Genomic DNA, 10,938 nt, shown 5'->3' with positions numbered 1-10,938 from the left:
AGCGACATGTAAGAGGGAGCTCTCCTTCCTAGCTCCTCTGTCATGACAGGTGGGGAATTAGGGAAAATTATAACCCAGCAGAGATTCAAATGAGAAAATTGCCCCCTGCCTCCCCTCCAGCCTGAGTGTGTCACGGCAGGAGGGAGGTGGGTCTGTGGTGCCCTGGTCCTGCATGGCCCCAAGGCACATAGAGCTCCTGCAGCACCCTCCACCATGCCTAAACTTCGAGAAAGGGTTTCCCCATGTCCCCGTGTGCATTGCTCTGTGCACCCTTCTCGCCGTGCAACCCCAGAGTCCCAGCAGCAAAGGAAGGAACAAATCTAGAGATATTAGCGTCTCTTGCGCAAATGCAGAACAGATGTTCCAGCAAGGACCCGAAAAAATACATACTTCAGGAACAGATAGAGGAATTCTGTTCCTTTTTACTTTGTTTTCTTCCCTGGAAAGTTCTGTCATGAGCCTGAGGGCCGCGCCAATGGCTCCCTGCAATGTCTCAGCATGGGACGGGTGAAGGCTCCAGGATGCACCGACCCCCTTTGGGGATGAGTTATCCCAAAGACAGGCTCTTTTATTTGACATCTGCTGCAGGGGAAGCCAACCCAAGGAAAAGAGGATCTCTGCTGTTTCACCATCTTGCAATAATTCAGGATAATCGTGGGGAGAAAAAAAAAAAATAAGAAAAGAAAAAGAAACACAAAACAACCCCAAAACCCGAAGGAGCAGGGGAAGAGAGAACAACTCACAGAAGAAAAAGAATCAGCCATTCCTAAACACGATGCAGTGGCGCAGCCAAACCAAACAGTAATGATTCATTGACCTGTCTTCACCCTTCGTTTTTCCTATAATGAGCAAAGAAACCACAGAAATGCAGAGCCGAGGTCTCTCTCTGCTCCCAAGGAACGGGGAGGAGGATGTGCAAGCTGCCACTGCCCTTCGGCAGATTTTGCTGTGACCCAGCTCCTGTGTGCTCCATCCAGCCCCACCACCAGCCTCCCTGCCCATGGCATCTCAGCTCAGCTCACGCATCCTCCTTGCTGGCCCAAGTTTTCTTGCTTTCCCCCAGGGATTGCAACAGGGAGGTGGAAACAGGTTACAGCAGCCAGGTCGCTGCTCCTCCCTTTGGTGGGGCTGGCTGGACAGCAAGGACTTGTGTTCCTGAGCCAGCCCTGCTCACAGCTCAGCCTGCTGTCACCAAAGCCAGCAGCAGGGCCATCTCCATGCCAGGCTTGAGCCGTGCTGGCTTGGAGCAGATGCACACCCTGTTTGGATATCCCTGTGCATGGACCACAGGGCAGCACCAGCAGAAAGATAAAGAGACATGGATGGGGCCCCTGGAGAGGGAGGGGACTGCAGACCGTGGCTCAGCCAGTTTGTTGAACATGACAGAGAGCCCGAAAGTCATGGATGGGATTGTGCTCTGCAAACAGCTGCAAAAGCTCAAAAGGCTTCCTCCCCATCCCCAAGGTTTGGGAGCCCTTGTGCTTCCTGCCTGCCTGCAGCCAGGGAAGGGCCTGAGCTCAGGAGGAATAACAGCAGCAGGACAGCAGGGAGCTCCTCCCTGAAAGAGACCTGGGGCACAGAGACACTGCAGGAGTATTATTTGAGCTTGGTATCGAGGCAGGTTTAATCTAAGCCTCTGTCCTTCTTCCAAATACCTGCACCATCTCCCACCTGGCAGCGCAGAGCTGGCCGTGCTACCCGCTCACTCAGCAGCCCCGGCCAGGCATCACACGGATCTCGTGAGGACAAGGTCTGCCAACTGGCTAACGATGTCCTCCCTCGTTCAAAGCAGCACTCGTCACTGTGGCCCTTCAGGGATATGGAAAAAAAAAATCAGTCAGCTCTAGCAGCTCAATAACACTTTGCCATGGACTTCTGCAGACGAGCAGCGGGGACCACAGGGAGCTGTAAGAGATGCAGGAGAACTGAAATGGGTATCCCTCCTGGTTATATTTCATTTTCATGCTGTCTCTGCAGCTTCTCCTTCAAGCCAGGAAGAAAAGAAGCAAATTGCCGAAGACAAGCTGCTTTGTGAGAGTTTCCATTCTGTGGCCCCTGGGAGTTCTTCCCGCGCTGCCCCCGGGGCTCCCAGCGAACAGCTCCACGTCTGTGGAGGTCACTCACCTCCTCCGAGTGCAAATACAACTGTTTGCTCAGCTTCCCGGGGGGCTGGTTATCTTGTTAGATTTGTAGGAGCATTTAACAGGTTGCTTAACCACGTGCCCTTGAAATATCTCAGGCAGCATCTTCCCAAAGCACTGGCAGCGTCACGCTGGGCTCAGGCTAATTACCTCCAGCTCGCAGCGGGGCGAGCGGATGGTCCTGCACAGCACTTGCCCAGCCACACAGCTGCCTTCGTGGGCACATCCACCTCTGCCTGCCTCAAATCTGGTCAGACACCACCCAAAAAATGTTCATTTCCCTTCTCTCTTTGCCGTGCCTGATGTGGAGGCCTGCCAAGCTAGGCACAAACATCCAGAGGACACCAAGGTCCAGGGGGCATCTCCAACCAGGCCAAATCTGGGGACAAAGCCAGCAGAGAGCCCCGGAAAAGCCATCACAGCTGCTGGAGAAAGGGATCAGCAGGAGCTGGGATAACCACGTGGGACGGGGACTGTCACCCCTGCAGAGCAATAAATGTCACCAGCCCTAGCCACGCGCCATTGCACCCCTGCTAGCACGTTCCAGCTCGCTGTGCCTCCTGCGTAATTCACAGCAGCTTAACAAGGCCACCGATGGCAAATTAGCCAAACATCAGTAAGCAGGGAATGTGGTCGTTACATTCATCCTGTTAACTGGTGGCTAATTATCTCATTGTGCCTCCCATGTACTAATTGCAAAATAACTGTTTCCCATAGCCTACCAGTTGCATTTTAACTTTCAGGAAGGATCCAGGCAGCAGATGCGTTTTGCCAGCCTCTTCCATGCACATACCCTCCAAGTGGGGACTGGCCCTCCTCGTTTTGGTGAGTGGCACTCCTGGTTCGGAAAGGAGCTCTCTGCATCCACACCACGTCCCTTTGCCCTCCCAGCTCCATCAGAGGGCTTGAAGATGTCACGGCTCAGGGAAGGACAAGGCGGCTGGACGTCCTGCCCCATGGAGAGCTGCTCACCCAAGGCTTGGGTTCAGCCTAGGAGCACAGGGCCAGAATTGTAGATGCTTTCTGAGCTGCTGTCGGGGGACTCCCCAGAGATATTTCATCACTGCATTTGGCTAGAGATGTGCAGCTTCCCTCTGGGACAGCCCAAAGGCAGCTCTGGGCAATGCAGCAGGGCCACAGGAGGATGGCAGTGCTCCTCAGCCTGCTTTGCCCAGCACTTTGTGGTGCCTGAAGCACGTCTCATGGGCAAAGGGTGCTCACTTCCCCACCAGCACCAAGAGAAGAAGATCTCTGCTGGGAATGCAGACAGTGACATGCTGGCAGGAAGAAGCCACGAGAGGAGGTGCAGGACAGGGAGGACTCCTGAAAGCATCCTCGAGCACCAGGGATAATTAAGCGGGCTGCCTGCCAAATTCTCCAGATGTTTAATTAACACTGCAAGCCCCCCGCTCGGCTGGCTGATCCCAGTGCAAAAGGCTCCCCGGCTCAGCCTCCGCAGAGCCCTGAGGTGGGACAGAGGCAGCTATCGAGCTGCAGGGCTTGGAGCTCTGCCCACTGCCCTTCCTCACCCAGCACCGATGTGCTGTGCCTCCAGCTGGCACTGGGACAGGAATCTGGGCACAAGGAGACTCGGGAAGCCTCAGCAGGGCAGGGGGCAGCACCTGGGGTCTCCCATCCCATCCCATTCCCTAGACGTCCCCACACGTGGTACGTTTCCAATGGAGTTGTGAGCATCAGCGACAGAGGAAACACCCCTGAGGAACAAACCAGTAAATCCCAGTGGTCATGATGAAGCTTGGCATGAAAACCTCCTCCTTTTGAGCTGTGGGTATGCTGCAAGCATGAAATAACACATCGGTGTTAGGGCACAGCTCCTGGCTGTTACACTCAAGCATGGGCAGCTGGCATTGTGAGCTGCAAGGTTTTTAATTTTTATTTTATTTTAATGAAGAGGACAACTGGCTGTTGCACAAGTGGAGGTTGATACCACGAAAATTTTAAAAAGGCCTGGCATGTGCTTCCTCCACTGCTCACTAGTCATTTTTACAGAGTGGACAGATATTTTTCCCAAAATGACCATAGGAACATCTGGGTCCTGCCGGACACATCAGCTTTCTTCTGACCGAGCAGGGCTGTCTGCTGACATCGCTATGGTGTAGGATCAGCCAGCCTCCGAGCTGTGGGTTCAGAGACACCTCTCGTAGAGGAGCAGCAGGGATGAGAAGTGGTGAGGCAACACTGCTGCCCATTTCCAGCTTGAAGGACACCTCCAGGGTCCCTCCCAGCTATGGCTTTGGTGACTCTTTGAAACCAAATTAGTATAGAGCTTTTATCCGTGTGATGCTGAGATGAGGCTTTTGGCACCAGAGAGGTCTTCGTGCAGAGCAGCTGGTCTCTGAGCCCACAAAGGATCCATAACACCCTCCTGGGTCCTCCAAGCCAGCGGTACCCAAAGCCTGGCTGTGATGTGGCCATCAGATACGTGCAGGGACAGCAAAAATCCACCCTGCCAGTGTTTACTTGGAAAAAGGGAATGACATTGCAATGAGGGCGCTCATTAAAAAGGATCTAAAGAAGATAAAGAGCCAAAGGATGAAACGTGTGCGGGCAGCACGGGGCAGGTTTAAAGATGCCCTTTTGGAGGCCAAGCAGAGACACGTTCCTCCTTGCAGAAAAAGGCATTTGAAAGGGCATCCTGGTTAAATAGCAGGGCAAAGGAGGCCGTGAAGGAAAGGGGATGGTCTTTGCATGCTGAAGGCTTGTCCAAGTGAGGAATTAAAAAAGAGAACAGGCAGATTAAACATAAACACACAATAAAGCAGCCAGAAAAGAGTTTGAAGATGAATTTGCTGAAGACTTACAAAGGAAGGGTTCCTCTGTCGGCCACAGGAGCAGCAGGATCTGCAGCACCATGAGCTGGTCAGGTGAGGACAAAATAGGGCACCACATCTATTCAAGCACACGGCCAGCAGCTTAGGGAAGGTTCCCACCCTGGAGGTGTTCCTTATGGCCCATCTCAAAACAAACCCAAGGGCAAGCAGCAAAATGTCATTAAAGGAGGGCAGCAGAAGAGCAGGGAGGTTTTCTCCCTGGTTAGAGATGGGCCAAGAGCCCAAGGCTAGTTTCTCAGGAAAACAAGCCCAATGTTTGCAACAGGCCAGGATATTATTTGGGGAAGGAGCAGGCTTTGCTGGGCATGTGCTAGGCATGGGGTAGGCATGGGCCACTGGAGGAGCCCAGGGCGTGGGTTTGTCTCCTCTCCCAGCTGGATCTCTGTCCCAGTTTGGCTCCGATGAGCCCAGAGCACCCAACAGCAGTGCACCTCTTTGCTTTATAAGAATAACTGCATCCTGAAGCCTGAGGGGCTACAGGGAGCAGCTGGAGCAGGACCGCTGTCTCCAGCAGTCACGTCCCTGTCTGCAAAGGAAACCAGATGCCCAATTTCACCAGGACTCAAGGTCCTGCTCTCCCCAGAGCAAGCAGGGTGAGAACTTCCTGGAAACCCAGAATCCATCCCTTCTCCGCAAGGGTTTGACGCCACACATCCCACAGGCATCCAGCAGCTTCCACAAATACCTGCTGAGTCCTTCCCAGCCAGGGCAGGTGCCTCCATCACCCAAAGCACCACAGCTGAGACCCACAGCAGATGTCAGGCAAGTGCCATGATTTCTGTGCCCCCTGTCCATGAGGCAGGCAAACCTTTGGGTTTTGGAGGTAACGAGCTCATGGTGACCAGATGAAGTAGGAGAGCTGGCTGGCGTGGCTAGCCCAAGAGCTCAATTAAAATGAATTATAATGCAGCTCCTCTCAGCCCTGATGCTGGGCAGCTCACAGCAGCACGGCTGGTGATGTCTGCAATGAAATTTGTGCCAATTTTGCCTGGACAATAATGCCTGGATCAAAGGAGCTTGTGAAAGAAATTAAATGGAGTATGGATAGGTTCCCTGTGCCTGCCTGTTATAAATACACACCACAAATGTTAGCTTTTAGGCTTAAATTCCACCTCCTGAATGAGCTATTATTTCAGCACAGCCAAGCAGCCAGATGAGATTCTTGCTTTTGTATTTTGATGAGTAAAGAGGATCTGACATCTTGGATGCCTCTGATCCAGCCCAGAGCTTTCTTCTGTGCCTAATCAGCTACGGTCCCTGAACCTCAGCCCTAATACGGAGCAGCGGGAGGCTTCAGGTATTGATCAGGGAGTGCAAAACCTTCACTGAAAAGTGCCCAGCGTCCTCACAGAGCTGTTCTGGCTTTGTTAGGATGTCTGCAGTGCCAGAGGGGTGGAGAGGGTCATTTACAGAGGGACCAGGTGCAATACCCACCCCTTTCCTGGGCAGTACGTCCTTCCCAGACCAGGAGATAAACCTGGTGGTAGAAACCCAGAAATCCCCATTGAAATGCTGCAGAAACCTCCTTGTTCCCAGATGCTGCTGATGAGCAGAATCTCGGGAGCAGGATGTGACATTTCTGGGGTGCACCTTTACCTCCTGGGGTCAGGGTGTCCCTAGGGAGGAAGCAGTGAGAAGCTCCTGGCCTTGCTGAGCCCCATGGACAGCAGGCAGATAGCTCAGCCTTGCGTGGGAGCAGATGCCAGGAGCTGGTGTGATCTGCAGAGCCATCATCTCTTCTGGGCAGGGCAGGAACCAGCTGCAGCTCTAGGGAACCAGACTCCTGCACTGCTCGAGCTCCAGCTTTCTCAGCTCATTTACCAGGAGCCAAACCCAGCTCTGACACAGACCAGAGACCATAGATGGCAGAAACAAACCCTGGCAGCAGGACGTGTCCATGCAGGGCGTTTCAGCTCTTGGCCCCATACTTCAAGGTGACTGTCAGGGGACATAGCTTCTCTCCTGCTCCTTTGCAGCTGAAATGCAAACAGGAGCCATGTCCCATGACAGCAACCTCTGCCTGCTGCTGACAAGAGCAGTCTCCTTGAGGGGCAGCCACAGGGGATGCTAGAAAAGCACCATTTAACCAGAAGCTGACCCAAGGACACATAGGGGCTGCAGCACAATGAGAGCAGCCTCTCTGTCCAGTTATCAAGGCAGCAAGCCCTGCTTCAAGGTAGACGAGACATCAGGGAGGAGAAACGTTCCCAGAGCAGCGTCACAGCAGGCAGGCTGCAGTTGTTCCTATACTCATGAACAGCAAGGTGTCACAGAAAGAGGGGAAAACCCCTTCCCCAAAATTTGGGGGGCTGGACTCTGCTCGTGGAGTCACTGAGAGAACAGGCCTGGGTTCTGGGTTCACTGTGGATTTGTTCCGGATTCACAGCACTGGAAGCAAGAGCAGGATGCAGCCACGCAGCCCTTTAAATATCAAAAAGAAACATCTGTTTCTTTGATTTTTTTTTCCTTTTTTCCTTTTTTCTTTTTTTTTATTTTTTCGTTTTTTTGAAACAAACCTCAGACAACAGCCTGAGTGACTTCTTGAAGATTTGGATTCCTTTTCCTTTCCTTTTTTATTTATTTATATAATTTTTTCAAATGGTAATTTCAGGCTGATGAAGGGGGGGTGGCAGCCTGACACGCTGACTACACAGGCTGCCACCGCAGAGGGAAGGGGCTGGTGCCCAGCAGCCCCCAGCCCTCCCCACCACCGATGCCATCACCCCGTGCCTCAGTTTCCCCCCTCGTGCCAGAGGATGCTGTTTCCTGCAGAGGCACAGGCAGGCGGGGAGGTCACTGGCAGCCACCGCTGTGCCCCCGCGGCTCCCCGGGGATGTTTTACGAGGCAAGGCTTCCTCCTCGGCACCGCAGGACAAACCTCCGGCCTCACCCCTTGGCAAGGACATTTCCCTCTTATCCTGCCCATCGAGGCAGGAGGCCAGTTTTAGCAGAGACCCTGCCTGTTGGGAGCCAGCAGAAGCCCACCGGTTCCATCTGGCCACCCCATTGTGCATGGGCCAGCAACAGCCCTTCGTGTCACCAGCTGCCACCCCTTTGTCCCCGTCCTGCACCTGGGTGTCACCCGTCCTCTGCCACCAAAACCAAGGATCAGCCACACCAAGGCTTGTTTTCGCCTCCTCCTCGGTTCGGTTTGTTTTTCCATGGGCTATTTTTATTCGTGCCCTGATCCCAGTCGTACTGGGGATTTAATGTTTCAGCCAAAGCAATAAGAAATGAAGAGCAAAGAAAGTGAATCGGGATCCAGAGAATTTCAATAAATTAGAAGAAAAAAAAAAATAAAGGAGAAAAAAAAAAAAAAGGCAGAGCCCAGCTCAGAGGAAACAAAGCAACCAGAGCAAAAAGCTGTCGGCTTTGCCAGTTCCCGTTTGTTTGCAGATCAAGTTCTCTGCCTCCCTCATCCAAAAGTAACAGCTCTGAAGGCTCCTCGCGCTCCCGGTGGAGGTGTTTTCCAGACTGGAAACAAATCTGCTCTCACACTCCCGATGCTGTTTTACCCAAATTGCCCTCTGTCAGACCTCCTCCCTCGTTCCCACGTGCTCCACACCCTGTCCCCAGGAAAAACCCCGGGCCAAGGTGACCTCGAGCTGCCACTGGGTCCCTCTCCCACCCATCCCCTTGGGGTTTGGAGAGAGCTACCCCAAGCCCTGCTAACAAAAGGATGGAGAAAAGACCTACTGCTAACTCCCCATGGCACCTTCACAGTTAAATACCTGACTAATTGCAATGGGAGCCCTCCAGGAGGGAATTTCGGGTGTTCCTCTGTATCTTTGTGCCTGAAGGTGTGGATCTATCTCCCAGGAGGCACATCCCAAAGTGTCTCTGCTGCAGAAGTGGCCTCGCTGTGCAGAGATGACATTTGGAGGAGGTCAGCAGGAACTGCTCCTGCAGCAGTGGTGATGTCAGGATGCTTGAGGGATGTTTTGCATGTGGCTGAGGTGTGCCAGTGGCATTGAATTATGCGTGTGCTGGGGCTCAGGTAGGGTGGTGGCCAGCTGGTTTGTACGAAACGAGACATCATTTTGCAGTATTTCTCCTGGTTCGGACACCACAGTAAGAACCCCTGTGATGGAGACTCCCATCACCACCAGTGACCAACAGTCCTATCCAGTGGATTAATTTCCCCCGTGCGAGTTTTATCCTGTGCCAAGGTCCAAGTGAATGAATTTTGTGGGTTCCTTTAATGCTCTGAGTGTCTGTGCAATGCTGGAGGGATGGAGCATCAATGGGGCCTTTCTCCTGCACGCACCTCTGGTCCCAAGCAGCCCCTCTGGATAGTTGCCTTTTGCAGATGCTGAACTCATAACCGAGGGCCTTTCTTCTAATCCTACTGCCCTGTTACAACCTCAGCCCTGCTAAGCTGTTGCCTAGCCTGGTCCTTGCTCCAAAAACCTCCGAAGTGTTGGGATCTTGATCCAGCCTCTGCACCTGATCTGCTTTCACCTGTGCCGTCCTGTCTGCCAGAGGACTGTGCTCTCCTGATGGCTTGCTAATGGCCGAGGGATGAGGGGCGAGCAGAGAAGTCAGTTTAATATCATTTTCCTTGTTATTATCTCTCAGCTTCTCCCAGCAATTTGCTCGGATTTCTGTAAAACTCCTTGCCAAACAAGCCCTGCCCAAATCAGCCTCCGTGACCACAGGACTCTATTTATAACTGAGATCCCATTTAGCAGATAAGTGAAGGGAATTTGAACAGGTTTTAAGCTAAGCAGTTATCTGTGACCGGCGGACGCATGAGCATCACGTTAGATTACGGGGGGGGGGGGGGGGGGGGGGGGGGGCGAAGAGCAGGGGGAGAGGAGAGGCCAAACAGCAGCCAGAGCAGCCAGCCAGAAACCAGGGGATGCAATTACTGCACAGCTCCGTGAGGCTTTGGAAGCAGCCGAAAAGGAGAAAGCCCTTACCTGGGATGTGGGGAGCATCCTACACATGCCAGGTTACCATGCAAGTATCAGCATCACCTCTCCCTGCTCCCCCGGGCCACGTATCACTTGCAAGGACTTCTCTTGTTCTTCCTGGCTGGATATTACTGCCTAAGACGATGCACTTAACAGGGTTGTGAAATCTGCCATAAAGTTTACTGCAGTACATCAATATAATGCCCTGCAAAGTTAATACGGAGATACCTGTTTTATAACAAGGACAAATAAAAACATCTCCCATTAGCCCCTGGCATTAGGAGCCGTATTTCTGAGGGCCAGGTGCTGCAATGAAATGGGTGGAGAATATTAATACGCATATGTATAAAGCTACACACATATACATACCCATATATATACACCTATATAAAATGAGACTATTGGATTTGCTCAGCTATTCTGCAGCCTTCAGAGCGCTTTATTTCCGTGCCGCAGGAGAGATTGGCTGCAAATCCAGAGGCACTTCTCTGCTATTTACACCATGTCAATTTTTCATCATCTCCGAGGCCCCTGTCATGGAAAATGGATAACTTTAAGCAAGAATTGATCCCAAGGTCAGAGTTAAACACCTGGACGTAAATGTGGCGAGGAGTAAAACGCTGAGAGGAAGCATTTGGCTTCCTATGCAAAGCAACAGTGTCAGGGCCAGCCATTCCCAATGCTGAATTTGGAAATTCCTCCGGTCTCTGTAGGGAAGCAGGTGGCTGCTGGCCCCATCCCTGCAGCTCCCCAAGCCCACAAGCCCTCGTCTGCCTCATCTCTGGCCATCCTTGCTGCTTGAAGCCAAAAATTTCAGCAGCCCTGCTCCTGACCTCTCCTCTTCCAGCTCCAGCATGGTTCTCTTGTTTCTTTGGCATTCAGCTAGGCAGCAGCTCCAGCAAGAAAAAATAGTGAATTTTCCCCAGGTCTGTCCCAGTCCTCTCCCCCAGACGCCAACAGCTGGCCCCAAATCCACCCAGAAGGTGCTGGGTCAGGGGCTGTTTGTTACCCCCAGAGGTGGGAGAGGGC

The sequence above is a fragment of the Netta rufina genome (assembly GCF_964035555.1).
Source record: "Netta rufina genome assembly, chromosome: Z".
Classification (NCBI taxonomy): domain Eukaryota; kingdom Metazoa; phylum Chordata; class Aves; order Anseriformes; family Anatidae; genus Netta; species Netta rufina.
The sequence above is the reverse complement of the archived record's forward strand: the minus strand, read 5'-3'. Positions refer to the sequence as shown.